A 12623-nucleotide genomic window follows, 5' to 3' on the forward strand; every position below is an offset into this window, starting at 1 on the left:
GCCATTCTAGTTCTGAGGGGAGGGCATATCCCTTGCCAAACACAGGAATATGTTAGTACTTGGCTTTAAAGGTTAGTACCGTTTTTCAGCTGACTCGCCCTTTCTCAAGTTTTCTCTAAAGAATTACAGTATTTAGTGCTCAGCTCCTGAAAAGAAACTTATTTCATTTTCTTGCTGTACTTTCAGGGTGTTTGTTCTACTGAAATACAGATGAAATATTTTTGACAGTATGCCTGTTCTTAAATCTTGTTGTAAACTGGCATAAGTATTTAATATTTTTTTCATATCTGTTTTTAAAAATGGATGGGTCAAATGCATGTTTTACTGTACATGTGTTGGGCTGCATAAAGTCAAAATTTTATTTTTAAATGCCTCACCATGTGTTTGAAAGTACTGAAGCTTTTGTGTGTTTGACTTAAGTTGAAAGACAGATGTTCTAGTAAAATATAACAGTGGTGGAGGTTTGTTTCTTGGTTTGGTTTTTTGAGTTTGGTTTTTTTTTTTTTTGAGTTGTAGAAGTGAGCTTGAAAAAGGATCTCACACAAAACCATGGAAAATAGGACTTCTCTGCTCTGACTTAATGGGCCAACTAGATCTGGAGAATCAAGTGTAGGCAGTAGCTGGATTTCTTGTGTTATTTCAGTTGCAGTGGTGTTTCATTTGAGTTGTCTTCTCAATTGGTGCTACTTAAATCTTCAAAGAAGATGAAATGACCTTGCACTTGTTGAATTAATAAAGAACATCATCTTTGGTTAAAATGCAGCAGTTCTCAATGAACCTGGAAGCTATGGCACACACACATTCAGGCCTCCTGTAAATAAAGACAAGGTTCTTGAAGGCTGTTTTCAACTTCTGTGTATTTCTCCTTACGTTTCCCCAAACTACAAGTTGAAAGGAGGGAGGTTTTTAGGTTTGGTTGTTTTCTTGACTACAAGCATACCTAGGAAACTCGAACAATTAACAGCCCAGTTAATAATCTGTAAATTATTCCTGGATGGTGAATTGTGTGAGAGGGAAGGGAAAGGTTTAGGTTGCCCTTAGAATGTGTAGTTTGAAGCTGAGTCTCCTCTAGCTGGCTGCCCACACCTCCCTCTGGCATTAGAAACAGCTGCCTTTATGTGGTGTCAGGATTAAGCTGGGCACTGCCTGTGAGGATAAAATCGTGGGAATCTCCCCTTCATCCAAGACTTATTCAGGCTAATTGAAGAATTATTCTTGACCTGAGCTGTTTGAATTTTGCTTTCTTGACCTGAGCTGTTTGAATTTTGCTTTCTTGACCTGAGCTGTTTGAATTTTGCTTTCAGTAACTTGAACTTGCTAACTGCCAACATACAGGACAGATCAAGCTTTAACATAATAAAGGACCTAATAATAATTAAAAAAAAAAAAAAAAAAGCTTTGGTTCCAGTAGGAGCTGCTAGTTCTCTGCTGTGCTTTAAAATCCCAGGACTGCAAGGGGTGTTTCCTACTGATGAGGCCATGAAAACAGCAGCTACGCAGAATTCATTGGGGAACAGAATTGGCTGCAGTATAAACAAGCATCTAGGTGAATGACTTCATCATTTGGATTTGTCTGCTGTATTTTGCATTTGGGGATTGATGTGAATGAAGGCATGTGTGAGGATAATGCACAGTATGAATCTGGAATAGAAAGCAAACAGGCCTCAAGTAGCTGATTTCTTAAAAGCTGTTCCTAACAATTCTGCAGAAGAAGGATCAGTGCCTGGAATGGGATTCTAGGTAGTGTCAGTGTGATCTTGCATGGTAGCCTACAAGAATACCGCTGCGGCAGTGCTTTCACGGGGTGTGTGGAAAGACTGCGATGTTAATACACTAGGCCTGAAATGCACCCTCTGTTCATAGACCACAGACTTCAGTGGAGTCATAGATGAAGAACATTTCTTTTCGTCGCAGGTGTGGAGGAGCAGAGTTTCTTTCTGAAACTTCCCATTTTCCAGGAGCAAATCTAATACGGAGTTTGTACGTTGTGGTCAGTATTTCTTCTCCAATTGTGAATGCGTAGTGTGTGCCACAAGTTGGGGGAAACTTGAAGTGATGAGTAAGTTTTCAACTGCTTATTTGACAGGGCTGCTTTTAAACTCAAAGCATCTCCATCTTATTTGGTCCCCTTTTGTGCTAAGGGTGTGATGAGTGTGAGAAACCAGGATGAACTATAGAGCAGCAACTCGTTGACATTCCCTAGCTCATTTTTTTTGAACAGGTGCGAATGCTCAGCTTTGAAGAGGATTTGATAAAAGGAAAACAATCAGAGGGTTTTAAAAAAGGGGAGGGAGAAGCTGGAAAGAAACTTGTGCAAGAGCTTCAGAGTGTGGGTTTGCAAAGCTGTGGATTTCCTACACTTTTTTTGAGACCAAAGAGAAGATGTTTAAGCAAAACCTTACTAACTTCACCTGTTATATATACATTAAAAAAAATACATGGAAAAAAGTATAGCAATCATTAGGTCAAGGTATTGTGACCTATTTGTGTTTTCATTATTTGAACTAAACTAATGTCCAGCCTCCTATCTGTCTGCATTGTATTCAAGCAAAATTTTTTTGGACAACAGTAAATATTTTGGGTTTTGTCTTTTTAACTTAATCTCCTGTGGAAATAGTTATTTTTTCCAAGTAAGTCTTATACTTGAATACTCTCCCCACTTCTTTAAAGGATATATAACAATTATATGAAAAGGGTTGGGTGGGTGTGTATGATAAGAATTAGTCCAATCTGATGTGATAGGTATCTTATTTTAGGTTATAGATGGCCTCATCCCTGAGACTTCCTCGACCCAGGATTTTTTAGGATAGATGTTCTTCAGTTCACTGGGACCCAGCAAGATTATTCACTTTACTCCCCACCTACTTTAAGTGCCTTCATGAAGAACTGAGGGGGACACAGCCAGAGACTCCCTGGGTAAGAGAAACCGCAGTGTCGCTGAGCAGGGGAAATTGTCATTTGGACAGTTTTTCCAACAGCTCTGTGTTTAGTTGTGGGGTTTACCAGTTCTGCCTTGTCCATCCGGCAACTCCTTCTTTTATCTTATTCTCCCCTAAACAAAGTCGGTGGAATAAATTTCCATGATACTTAAGAAAAGTTTCCTGCTGTGGCTTCATCAGTGTTGTGGTGTTTTCCCTCCTCACGTCCCTTGCAAGCTGCCTTGTGGACCCTGCTTACTTCTCCAGGTCACAGACTGTGTCTTCTACACTGTGTGCATGTTGGTACAGGGCTGTGCATCATAGCGTTTCTTTCTTGGTTAGCTTGTAAATGCTACTGTGATAAACTTAATTCCTAAATGTATCAAACATGGGATAACAAATTTAACTTAAGTGAACTGTTGTATCTACATAACCTAACGTGACTTTCTGTAAAGCCTCTGTTTTGCATGTAAAAATTTAGGCAAGTTGCAGTTACAGTAAAAAGTTCTGTGTTTCTTCAACACTTTAAGAACTGGCAGAAGGAAGTAGTGTGGTGGTAGGTGTGCTTCAGTTATTTGTAGGGTATTGCGTTATTAAGAGGTTCTCACAAAGGCTAATCACTACACATTTTTGTGCAAGGGCTTGTGGCTGCAGGTGCTTGAACCATCAACACTTCAATGCCAAATCATTTTTTCTGTTCGGCTTTGAATACTCATAGAATCATGTAGGTTGGAAAAGACCTTTAAGATAATGCTCAACTACAGGGCAGTACAACCATTCTGCTGGTGGTAGGGCTTGGTGATTCAGTGTTGGCTGGAGGAAATGGTAAATTACGGCTCTTCCCATTCAGGTGGAGCTATAGGCATTGGTGGTGATGGCAGGGGGAGGGTGTTAGGGAAATGTTATTTTCGTTTTCACCTAGAAATCACAGTGAACTAAGTGACACCACTTAAGTCTGACCGCTGAGTAGAAGCTTGCCCTGTACTTGCAAGGTATGAAGAATGGTGAAGAAAATTGTCTGACTTGCAAATGCATTATTACTTTTGAGGGCAGAGGAATTTCCGAAATTGAATTTCGCGGTTGTTAGCTATAAGTTAATCTGTGCATGTAAGATATAGTGTGTGAAGAATGTGGAGGCGTATTTATGATTAAAATGACCCTGACTCAAGTATTTTTGTACAGTCTTGCCTGTTTTTTCTTAAATGACCTTCAGATATCATGATGAGTTGCAACTTCAGCTGTGTTTTGTTCTCAAGGACTTCTATACATCCTTGTTGCATCTTGATGTAAAGTTTTAACTTGCTTTGAGTAGCATAAGTTTTTGCAAATATAGTCAAAGTACTATAAATTAAATACAGGTGGGTTTATACCACTTTGTTACTGAGGTCCCTATATTAATTTGGGAGTAATTATGTGTTTATCCAGTAGAGAGCACTAATGACACTGCTATCTTTAAATTGATATTCCTATTAGTTTAAGTGTTTTATAATTTTGTGCTATGGAGCACTGGGTTGGGATTGGGACTGGGATTTCTCTCTAAATCGGTGCATGGCTGAAGCACTACTATAAATAGCTTGAGGGGGGGAAGAATGTAAAGCAGGAGTCCACAGGAAGTGCTAAACTAACATTTACCCACAGTTTGGAGCTGCAGCGATGCTCCAGTTTCTCCTTTGCATTGAATAGCGAAATGAAGGATGTGGAAGCTGATCATCATCTCTGAGCAGCTGGTGCCATGACTGTCAGCGTAAGTGGCTGACTGCTGGTGCTACAGGTATCTTAAAGGTCTCAGGGAAGTCAATGATGTAGTCACGGTGGTTCCTGCCTCTTTGCATGTAGGCAAAATCTTACCAGCAGTGGCTAAAAAGGCATTTTTATTAATGGTCTTCCAGTGTCTGCCTCTGCTTAAGAGCCAAGACAGCTAAGCTGGATATGGGAGTTTACTGAAGCTGAAATTCTAGAGTCCTCATGGATGATGTAGCTTGAGTGAGAAAGACTAACTTGTCTTTGCTGGCCACAAACTCCATTTGACATCTCAGTTTAAAAATAACAATCCCTTTACTCACTTTGTGAGAAAATATAAACAGACCCATAAAAATGTTTCAAAATAACTTTGGGAGAGTATTTCAAATTTGTGTACTGGGTAAAATGCCTCTCGCCATGCTGCCCAGCGGTTGCTCATAATAGCTCAGTGAACTGTTAACCTTACTTCTGGAGTATGAAGGTGCTGCCTGTAGGAGAAAAGGTGTTTTAATTCTCTCTTAGGGTTATAGAAGAATTTTAATAATGCGAACAGTGTAAATTAATCTTCTTAAATATACAGGCAATCTAAAACAATCACAGTGAGAGAAGCATGAGTTATAGTAATTCATCTCAGTCTCAGATGAATTTAAGAATAGCTGTCTGGAGGCAATATCTTTATTACATTATTTGTAAGGACTTAAAGAAAAAAAGCAACAGCCACACTATGAAGCTGAGCATGAACTTGTAGAATTACCTTTAGGCTTATTGTATTAGCTGATGTTTGATTTTAATTCAGTTTGGGAGACCCCAGTATTATCTTGGAAACAACTCCCAGTTTTTATCCTTGCAACTTGACTTTTAATAGGAAAGATACAATTCAACACATGGGGAAAAAAATCTTAAGCATGGGTAAGATAGTGTATTTATATAAATACACTATGTGACTGATTTAAAAGAAGTAGCATTGTTCTAAGTTTAACAGTCTAATTGGTATGGAAAATCTGCTTGGGGAGAATGTTTATTAGAAGAATGTCAGGTTTTTCAAAGTGAAAATGAATACTTTCAGAGTATTCTGAAAGTAAAGAGGACAGTCGTAGTTGTTACTAGGAGATATATGAATTTTACATATTGGCTTTTGATAATATGAATGCAGTTAGTTAATGCAGCTATCACATCAGTTAATTCTTCTTTGCTTTTAATTGCATTTGTCAATTGGTCCTAAAATCTACCATCTGGTAACAATCTGCATTAAAATACTGGTCTGCCTGAAATTAATGGGAGTCTTGCCATGGACTTCAGCAAGTCCAGGATTTCACTCTGCTCTTCATCTTGCATGACTATTGCTATTCAGGGTGTGGCAAATATACTATATTTTGCATCCTGATTTATGTGAGCATTTGTTGAGCAGATGTTAGGGAGCTAAACTTGTTCATTTTAATCCATCTCTCCTATAGCAAGTGAAAAGTGAGGCCAGATCGGTCTCAGGTGTGATTTTATTCACTTGGGCTTTTTATAGCAATTACAGTTTCTGATGAGTCAGAAACATAGTGCTGGATTTTTAAAAAGCAGCTATAAACTAAACAAGGATTTATGACTTCTGCTGTTGCCAGCAAGCTGACCAGGCCAACATGGCTGCTATGCTAGTGGCTGAGGAGGGGGTGAGTGGAGGCACAGCTAAAAGAGTGGGGGCCAGGCAGCGTGTGCTGGGCTTCCAGTTCAGCTGCTGATGTGGTGCTCTTTCTTCTCCAATTCATCACCTCTCCCTGAAGTAGGGTCACCACCTAGGCACCTGTGGTGGGGGAGGGTGTCTTTATATGTGTAAAGCACTTGAGATCCCGTTTGCCAGGATAAGCACTGGTCTAGAGATATGAAATAAGATCAGCCCTTGCTGATTCACTTAAAAGAACAGTAAGAAAAACCTCGCTTGCCAATCTTTTTTTTTTTAGTTGCAAAACACCTTGTGCACTTCATTAGTTCAATAACCTTGTATGGGGGGGAGGGTGTTTGTCAAAAACCCAGTTTACAATGAAGATAAAATAAGAACACATAACTGGCATATCTTTGCCAGAACCCACTGTGGGAGTCACTCCCACAGTTATGTCTGGTGCTCGCCAACTCCTACTGAGCCTGGTATTTTCCCATTGCATTGTTTTTACTGATAGCTTCCATTCAATAATAACAGAAATCTTTGCAAGGGTGAAAGAGATTAACACTCTTTATAATTGATTAAAGAAGTGTTAAGTGATTTCCACAGCCACTGAAGAATGTGTAGCCTATATGATAAAGTAATCTCGTGATTTTGTCTTTGTTCTGTCCTGAAAACAGTTGGTGAGCATTTTATCCCATGTTCAGATATAAAATAAGATCTTTCCTGTTTTGAATCTCTTTTGGGGAGGAGCAGTAAATGAGGGAGGGAGGCTGCCAGAGATAATTACTGAAATGCCCAGCTCATATATATATATATATATAGTCAAAAGACTAAGCTGTACAGGGTTGTGTTGCAAAACAGAGAGCAAACTTTTATGAGCGATGATAGTAAGAAAATAAAGCAGTAAGAGTAAGACCATATCCCTTTTTTCTTGTGTCTTCCCGAGGAAGACTAGTATGTGACAAAAACTGTTTAAAATTATTGCTGTTTAACTGGGATCTTGTGATACAACAGCAGCGTACAAAAGCTGAGCTCGATTTCTTGCAGAAGAGTGTGCTTGAGATAAGTTGCCTGCTCTGTGACATTCCCCACCGCAGAGGGATTTTGTCAGCCTCTGGCATTCAGACCCTTTAGACCCCCACTGCTCCATGAGTGCAGAAGAGCCACAATAATAAAAGTTTCCATCTGCTTCTGCTTAGGAGTTTGCGTCTCATCCTATCCTCCACAGTGATCCATGCACTTGAGACAGCCAGGCGTGATTATTTCCATTAGCAAGAACCAAGATCACACCCAGAAAGGCCCCATCTGGTCCAAACCTGCTGTAGATTGCCTGCTGAGCAATGCAGGTCAGTATAAGATCAGCACACTGATGTCCCATATGCTGACGAGGTTCTCTCTTCCCATATGTTGACTGTCCTGCTGTTCCGAGCCCTCTGCGGGGTTAGCCCCAGCAGTCTGAGATGGTTGTCCTTCTGCGTTACGGCTTTCTGCAGCAGTTGTGTTTCACTGTGGCCACAGTAAGTGTAGAAAATTTGCCCATGGGAGCCAGAATTTCTGTGAGTTGGACCTTGGCCTTGGAGCTTTGTGTCAAAAGAGGTACAAGAATGACCACGGACTCTGAATGTTTGGCAAGAAGTGTTCCAACTCCTCCAGTGAGCTTTCCTCAGTTGCCCTGCTTCTGTTTCCCTCCCCTCCAGCCCAGTCATCCAAGTCAGGTAATTTACGCCTACCTACTGGAAGGAAGGAAGGAGAGGTGATTGATGGTGTTGTTTTTAGCTTTTGCAAGGTGCTCGGAGGCTGTGGCGGTGACTGCCAAGTGAGAACCTAAGCCTATAAACACCTGCAGATCTTGGTCATGCCTCAACCATTTGTGAATTCTCTGGGAAGATTAAACACACAGGAATAAAGCTTCATACTACATCATCTCATTCCTGAGTCTACTTAATATTTGATTAATGCAGAGATAGGAAGTTGGTGAACGTGCAGTTTAATAAGCACTTTTAAATTTGAGGATGAAATATGCAGCTTACATGGAAAGTTGTTTGGTTGGGGGGGGCGGGGAGTGCCTTGTGAGCTCTTTGTAGACTCGGCAGAGCAGGGCCCATGTGTATGGCAGTGTCTGGGTAATACAGCTTTATGCATAGTTTTTTAGATCTTGATTTTCTGTGCATAAAATCATGTTATGGGCAAAATTAGTACTAAATAGTAGTTCATAGCTTTGTAGAAATTGTTGGGGTTTTTTTGTTGAAGCTACTGTGCTGGGTTTTTTTAAGCAGAAAAAGCCACTCAGACTAGCATGCCAGTACTTGTGTTAAGATTTTTAAATTCCACAGTGCGTCTTCTGGTATGTTTGTCAGTCCCCCTTCTTTTCCAAATGATCTCTATGAGTCTTTAGAAGCTATTTCTCTTCAGTCTTTATCTGTACTCAGTCTCTTCCTGTCACATATCCTTAGGAGTAAGCCGTAAGGAGTGGGGTTTGCATGCCGACCAGAACCCGCTTCTGTTTCAGAAGACATAAGCTCGTCCACACGTTATGAAAAAAATTAAATTCTTGTGTTATCTTAAAGATACTTCCTATTACAAGTAGAAGTCTAATGTTTTTAGGATGCATAAGAGATACTAAATCTTTTAGATACTAAATCTTTTAGTAACCAATACAACGCCCTACTCTTTCTGTATATAGGCATTGACCAGCACAGTGAAGACGTGGAAAATTACTTGTGTGTAGGAACTAATTAGACTAACTCTAATTAGAAGTCAGACTAACTGATAGTTTTAATGACTCTTAAGCCAACAAATGTGTCCTACAGTCCTAAGATAAAGTTTCATGGGTGGATGAGCCAAATAAGCAACTGTTAGCTACCAGAAGCGAGAGAGATCATTCTGTCCTCTCCTCTTACCTTGAATTGGCTTTGGTGTTTGTGACTGCATTTAAATCCATTTTAAAGCACTAAAGTGTCTTTCTATCCTGCTGAGTGTTCCCACAGATATTCTAGCTTGCTTTCAAAACAGTGTGGCGTGGGGTGTTGTTTTTTTGTTGTTGGGGTTTCTTAAGTTCTGCTGGGATAGTAAATTGCATCAACCTACTTTGCAATAGGACAAGTGCTGGTGTCAGCACAAGGGAGGGGGGTGACCTGCGCAGCTGGGGAGTGAAGGGAATGGGTTGGGAAGAGGGTATTGCAGAAGGGAAGAGGCAAGCAGCCTTATTTCTAGAAGGGCCGGCTTGTTAATTTGGCTCAGTTTTTATCATAGTGTTACATATTTGTCCTTCCATGTATTATAGACGTCCCCTTCAGAAAGCTAAAGGAGTGCAAGGAAGAAAGAGGGAAAATGTCCTGCCTGTTAAATGAAGGGTGCAAAATCCTGCTATCTAATTCATTCACTAGGGAGATATTATATCTTTGTCTCATACTAATCTGTGAAGATGTTAAAACTTGCATTAGCAGACAGAAGGCACCATAATAATAACACTAAGAATGGAGCTGACCTGCTCTTGATTTATTAATGGCACTAGTGGAATTTGAGCTGATTTATCAAGATGAGACTTTATGATGCTTAGTACTTCTATACAAATAGCCCATAAATCATCCATCAATTACATCTCATTGAAAGTTATGTTCTGTTGTATTTTTTCTCAAACCCCTATAGGCATAGAAAATTGGTTTGATCTGTGTTCATGTGTAATAAGGCTCTTTCTCCCTCCTCCTCTTACAGTATTTTGGTTATTATTTTTGTTTAAGATTAAGGATATACCAGACTTGTACTGCCAGCAGTATTAGTTTGAAAGGGAATGAGTTTGTGATACTCATACAGCATTATTAATAGGCTGCACGTGGGCAGGCTGAGGTGCTCTGAGAAAGGTTGGCATCCTGGGTCACTTGGGTCTTACTGTTCCAAATGGTGGTGGATTAAGGTTTTTCTGGGTGATACCAGAATAAGGGAATTCTGCAATTTTGAAAACTTCTGTCTAATTAGTTACTCTGTTGTCTTGCTTTGTACTTGGTGTCCCAGCAGTTATGGTTTTCCCAGTACCGAGTTCAGCAGTCCTCTTCCCACTCGCCACCACTGGAGCTGAGGGTTATTTTAGCTCACCTACTCACAGATAACACACACATTTCCTCCACATACCTGTTCCAGTACACCTGCCTGGAGCCGCAGCCTTGATCTTCGACTCTGATCTGAAGTACTCTTACCTACCCAGCCAGGTCTAACATGTAATGTGTTTCTCAGGGCATGCTCTGTTAAAAGCATAGAGGTTATGATGGCTTTACTTCTCCATTGCAAATTACTATACAACCTCAACTAGTGCCCTCAGCCTCCCAGCTTTCCTCCAAGAGTGTGCAGTAGCTGCTACAGGAGGGTCCCCACAGCTGGTGCAGGATTTGTTTGCGTCAGGAGTAGGAGCCATGGGTGCTGCCTACTACCAAATGCACACGGAGGCATTTTTCATGGTTGTTGGCAGACAGATGGAAAATGGCCTCATGGTCTGGTGGCTAGGAGGGACAGTGGCTTTGGGTCTTGCTGGTTTTGGGTTTGTTTTTTTCTGCGAACAGGAAGCAGCATTTCTTCTCTGGACCATGCCTTATGGAAACAACAAAAAGAAGAGAAAGCACCCAGGTTAGAAATGATTGACATGGGGAAAAGAAAAGTTTTTTGGCCAAAACGTATTTGCCCGATATATTTTGGGGAGAGAAAAGAGAGCAGAAGAAAGAGAATAGCCTGTTCTGAATGGGTGCAAGAAGAAAACTGCAGATTGAGGAAAAAGCTATAGCCTGGGAATAAGATGGCTAAATGCACTAATTGAAACCAAAACTCTGTCTGATAAGTGATAAGAGGTTGTCACAGCAGACTAAAATTAGTAAAACTACAAGTTAACAATACCAGGAGGGAAAGATTGCCTGGAGGGCTTTCATATCATAACTTTTAATACCTCAAGGCGAGCCAGTGAGAAAATGGTTCACATGAAGGGTGGATTGGCAGTGCTCTTTCAAAATATTATTTTTGGGCTGCTAATCTCTAGTGCCTGGTGACGTGGCTTCAGGGAAGAAGACTGCACATTTGTATAACATGCGAGTTCCTGAAACCATACTGAGCCCTGGGGGATTCTTTATGTGGTAACTAAAACCAAGCCAGAGCTGCTGGTAAGGACAGTGTCCTCCAGGGCAGTACTTGTTATTCAGCAAAAATACTTGAGCATTTCAGTCTATTTAAGGTGTTTCTTTTCCTTGGATGCTTCAGTCTGCCTGCCTGTCAGCTGTCCAGGTGGTGGAAATGCTTGGACTGCTTGCTCGAGGTTGGATTGAAATGCTTTACTATGTTCAGATGAGGAAGGCCTAGCCATTTTGTTTTGGTGCTCGGTCCCTCCCTAGGATCTACTAGGAGGACTGGTGCACCCTTCAGCCTGGTGGGCTTTTATTCTAGGCGTGCACCCTTGCCCTCATCCGAGCTTCTAACAGCATTCCTAGAAACAGTGTGCTGAGTGTGATATCTTACCTGGATTTGTCATTTCCTTTTGTTGGGCTGTTGTGGGAGAAGGTGAGAATAAGCTTCTCAGTATGATGTATAAGATTTATATGCATAAAATGTATACAAAGGATAAAATCAAAGCAAGGCAACTATAACCATGAGAGGAATGTAGCTAACAGCGGTGGATCCTTATATTGCAAACTTGGTGTGGGGCGTGAGTTAACACAGGCTCCCAGGGAAAGGAGAAAGAACTTGGCATGGATCAGATAAGGGAAGGAAGGAATTAACTGTTGAGAAGGAAGATAGATACATGGATGAAGCTCTTGGAGCAGAATCTCAAACCACCTTGCATAACACTTTGGGAAAGTTGCCCGTGGTAATTGTGTGCCCCTGGATATACAAATGGAAGTCAAGAAGAATTAAAAATAAACAACAAAATGGTAATGTCTTACAAAAACAAGCTAAATTTATAAAACTTGAAAAATATGCTTGTTTTAAAACACATTCTAAAATAACTTTGAGTGCTTAATGCAGATTAAAATAAACTTTGGTCAACAGGACATAACTGGCTCTGCTCCTTCTTATTTTGAGCATTTATACGGACAGGTAGGCTTCGTACAGGAGCTTTAAGTTACTGTAACCATGAAACAGAAATTGGGAATGCGAACAGAGTAAAAGTACTCGGTTAGCCTAATTCTGACCACCGACAGAGAAGGTCAGATTCCCCAGGCTTCCTACACAGCTGGTTGTGGAAGGAGGGAGAGGTTGATGGCTTTCTGGGAAGATCTAAAGCTCATAGAAACGGAAACAGCTACCATAAGTGTCCAGGCTTGACCTTTAAAGAAGAAAAT

General features: G+C 40.6%; 1 long non-coding RNA gene across 1 annotated transcript in view; it reads right to left on the reverse strand.

Moving 5' to 3' along the window:
- Positions 1–473: 473 nt before the first annotated feature.
- Positions 474–12623, reverse strand: part of LOC308069547 — a 36888-nt gene continuing 24738 nt past the window's right edge. Inside the window, exon 2 of the long non-coding RNA XR_013930455.1 lies at positions 474–10887. This is a non-coding gene — a long non-coding RNA (uncharacterized lncRNA). The remainder of the gene's footprint in view (positions 10888–12623) is intronic.

The sequence above is a fragment of the Falco punctatus genome (genome assembly GCF_963210335.1).
Source record: "Falco punctatus genome assembly, chromosome: 1".
Classification (NCBI taxonomy): Eukaryota; Metazoa; Chordata; class Aves; order Falconiformes; family Falconidae; genus Falco; species Falco punctatus.